Below are 4,265 nucleotides of genomic sequence, written 5' to 3'. Positions count from 1 at the left end.
CCATCATGGTAGCTACAGATGCTATCATGGTAGCTACTACCAATGTTATCCTGGTAGCTACCTTGTCACTTGTAGGACTTCCTTGGAAGAATGGTAGCTCATGGCAGAATGGCAGCTACCAATGAAACCTTGGTAGCCACCTTGTCACTTGCAGGACTTCCTTGGCAGAATGGTAGCTCATGGAAGAATGGAAGCTACCAATGAAATCTTGGTAGCCACCTTGTCAATTGCAGGACTTCCTTGGCAGAATAGCAGCTCATGGAAGAATGGTAGCTACCACTATTATACTGGTAGCTACCAGGGTTGACAGTGAGAACTTCCTTGTCACCAGCAGGAGCTCCATGGTAAAACAGTAGCTAATGGAAGAATGGTAGCTAAATTTCCACCAACAAGACTTCCATGGGAGAATAGTAGCTCATGGAAGAATGGTAGCCACAGCCATCTTGGTAGCTAGTTGTACTAGGATTAGCATGGCAGCTGCCACTATGAGAGTGGTAGCTACCAATATTGTACTAGTAGATACCAGTCTTGTATTAGTAGCTACAATTAGCAGAGTTCCCTTGATAACAGAAACACAAAAAAACAGATAAATTTAAGCTCAATGCTACAAAATGCAGCAGGCTGTATACCATGGTCCATGCTTAAGGGCACTAATGAGGGTTTGGTGTCTGATTGCACTCCTTGGAAATTGGCATTCGTACTGCCGAGGATCACCAAAGACCGCATGGAATGCGAAATCCATTGCATGCATCCCATCTCCATGCATGTTTCTTTGCTTGCAACAAGATGGCCAAAATAGTACATGTGAAAGGCATGATTGCAGGGCAGCAAAAACATGCCAAGTGTATCATCATCGTACATCGTCAACCCACAAGCACTGCAAACTTTTTCCAAAGGCAAGGTGCCCATATTCACAGGTGGAACTTTCGGCGGAGGTGCAGACAACAAAACTGTACTTCTTTTGACCTGCATGGTCTTCACAAAATCCATCCGCACCTGTGCACACTCCTCCACTTCCTGTGTAAAATCTCTCTCCTTTAGAGCACATCCATAGCATCAAGTGGTGCCTTCTCCTCAACTACCACTTGCAATGTTTGGAGTGTTAGCGACAACCTGCCAATAGTATTTTTAAGCTGCTCCACCTTCATTGCATCCACAACATCGATGCTACCTTCTGCCTTTAGTAATGCAACCTCTGCATCTTTCAACTGGCCTCTGAGCTTTTCCATTATGAGGCTGGCACCTTCATTTCGGTGCACATCAACCTGAAGCAATTCCAACTTCATTATACTCTGACAATGCAAAAGAATGCTTGCTTTCAACCATGTTGTAAATAGTATCTAACTCTGTAAGAGACGGTGGACCAAATAAATTCTTTTTCTGCACATCATCCACTGTATCGATCGGAGTTTCCTGGGGTGCCTCCGAATGATCTGGAGTCCTCCTCATTCGCCACAAACTGTTAGGGGCAGAGGAGGAATGGAAAGCCGCCCATCGCTACTTCTTTGCATGTAATATGCCTGGATCCATATTTGTGATAATACTTTCTGAAAACAAGGCCCAGTCAACCTGTCCCTTCGACTGCTCATATAGAAAGCCTCTACAAATCCTTTAGTCACCTCCATACCATAATTTCCAGGAGGTTCTTGATACACGGATGTGAACAATATATAAAACCTATTCCAGAGCTCTGGCTTCACATCTCTACATTTTACTTTGCTGCCCTCTTTGGCACCTCCTTAAAGCATTTCAACCAATCTTTGTTGGTGAAATCTACCTCAGTCAGCAGTCGAGCATCCACTCCAGAGTTGGGGAGGTCGTATAATTCATGTGCTTAAGGCTTTGTCATGCAAAAAACTGTCTTCCTTTCAAATGGCACATATGGAGTGCACCAACGGCCTTTGCCCTGTAAAATACAGGGAAAAACATAAGACCATAGTTGTTTCCATACGAAAAACGCATACGGGTATGGAAGTATGATTGGAGTATGGTTCAACACTTAGGCTTGAAACATACACGGCCATAAATTTACTGAAAACTTAGATAAGTTATGCATGGTGAGAATTTATAATATCACAATTTTACAGAAGTTTTCACATTAAACATCAATTGTTGCATTGAGCAAGAGCAGAAGCAGGTTGGGCATGTGCATGAATAGGTGGTACAACTACCTGTGTCGCAGACAGATAGCTACCATGTAACTACCACCTTGGTATTTCTTTGCTAAATGAACTTTTTGATTGGTAGTTGGCTAACATAATGCTACCAACTTGTTATGTTTTTTGCAAAATGCTGAATGCTACAATCTTGATGATCTTTGATGCACTTTCCCTATATTAAATGAGTGTTGCAGGTGGTAGCTACCACCCTGATAAAGTATCACTGATTCATGCTTCTTTGTAGCACTATGATTTGCAATCCATACGAGTACGGTCCCAACTATGCACAAGACATGAATGCATGTGCAGCCAGCCAATTGAAGTTCAATAAAAAATGAAATGTGCACAAATATATATTCTTGAATTCATGCATGCATGCATGCCTTTACACAGGTTTTCAATGCAAACTTGAATGCATGCATGCATGCCTCTACACGGGTTTTCAATGCAAGCTTGAATGCATGCACATTAGCTTATGGAGCTTGAATGCATCTACAAACATCTAGTCTCTAACTTAGGTTTGCTTCAAAGAAAGATTAAGAGAGGTTACATGGACCTTGGAAACAAGTTACAACAATAAATTGTGCAAAGACATCCTGCAACACTAAGATGTAGTAGTACCTCAGTGTTGGGGGTTACAACATCTTCCATTTTTTAATGTTTCTTTGCTATAGGAGTGCAAGGCTTTGGTGAAGGAGTCAAGACCTTCTTCTTCCTCTTTCTAGTAGGGGAGTCCGAGGGTGGATCAGGCGAGGGAGATGAATGACGGGCCCTCTTTCGTCTCCCAGTAATTGTGGCTGATTTTGCTTCAGCTGCAGAAGCTGCTTGGCCACCTGAGTTGCCCCCCCCCCCCCTGCAACCGTCGATGAGCAGGAGGCGTCAAGATTGTGGAGTAAGGTGGCCCCCCCACACTACTTTCACACACACAGTTGAAACTGAAAAGATAATTTTTAAAGTTTTTAAATCCAGCTCGTTGCTCAAGCCTTTTGATGAACAATTTTCAAATAAAACCTTATAAAAGATTCTCAATGTTTACTCACCTAGCTACCAACCAGCCCACCCCCTTGCTACCACCCCCAAAAATGGGTAGCTAGTGTGCCACCTGCATCCACCCTATAGCAATAAAAAAAATCACTGCAAAGGATGTGGCAAAATTTGTGTATGATGAAATATGTTTCAAGTTTGGGGTGCCACTAGAGCTAAACTATTAGACTTTTTATGCGCGAAGATGAAGATTAGTCACCAGCATACCACTCCTTATTATCCACAATGTAATGGATTAAATGAAAGATTCAATGGTGAGTTGGTACAAATTCTTTCGAAAGTGACAGAGCACCAATGAAAGAATTGGGATTTGGAATTGCCTAGTGCATTATGGGCTTACCGTACTTTGGTGAAGACAGGTACATCGTTTACTCCATTTCATTTGGTATATGGAAAGGAAGTACTATTGCCTGTGGAAGTAGAGCTGCCTGTGGTCAAGATGCTAGAGAAGTTGCTTGGGCAGTCTAGTGATGCATTCAAAGAGAGGCTCTTACAATTACAAGAGGTTCAGTTGGATAGGATGAGCGCATTGGAGCATTATGGACATATGCAAGATAGGGCTTTAGCAAAGATAAATAAAAAGGTCAAAAGTAAGGGTATCAAGAAACATGACTTGGTTTTGTGCTACAACAGTAAGCTGGACAAGACATTCCAAAAGAAGTTTCAAATTAAGTGGGAAGGCCCTTTCAAGGTAGTGGAGTGTTTTTTAAATGGTACATATCAGTTGGCTAACCTGGATGGGATTCTACATAAGTCAAGGGTAAATGGGTTGCATCTTAAATTATATCATCCTAGATTAATGATGGTGGAGCAAGATGAAATGTCTACAGAACAGGTAATGTATCTGAGGGATGAGGAGACCTGTGACGCGGCGAGTCTCATATCTCTTTTTGTTTCTGTTGCTGATCATGAATGATCTAGCAGGCTAGGGGATGGACAAATTATGTTAGGAGTTTTTTCAAAGAAGTTATTGCACATATGTGGCGTCAGTGGCGTCAGTGGCATCAAGAGGTCGAATGGGGTCAGTACTTGCACGTGGTAAGCGAGGACACAACGAGGGTA

At 42.4% G+C, this 4,265-nt stretch overlaps 1 pseudogene; it reads right to left on the bottom strand.

Annotated features, from left to right (window-relative positions):
- Positions 1-1,074: 1,074 nt before the first annotated feature.
- Positions 1,075-1,849, bottom strand: LOC147465728 (uncharacterized; annotated as a pseudogene).
- Between the last annotated feature and the right edge of the window lie 2,416 nt (positions 1,850-4,265).

Source organism: Adiantum capillus-veneris, chromosome 1, assembly GCF_014529385.1.
Source record: "Adiantum capillus-veneris isolate H3 chromosome 1, ASM1452938v2, whole genome shotgun sequence".
Classification (NCBI taxonomy): Eukaryota; Viridiplantae; Streptophyta; class Polypodiopsida; order Polypodiales; family Pteridaceae; genus Adiantum; species Adiantum capillus-veneris.
The sequence above is the reverse complement of the archived record's forward strand: the minus strand, read 5'-3'. Positions and strand labels throughout refer to the sequence as shown.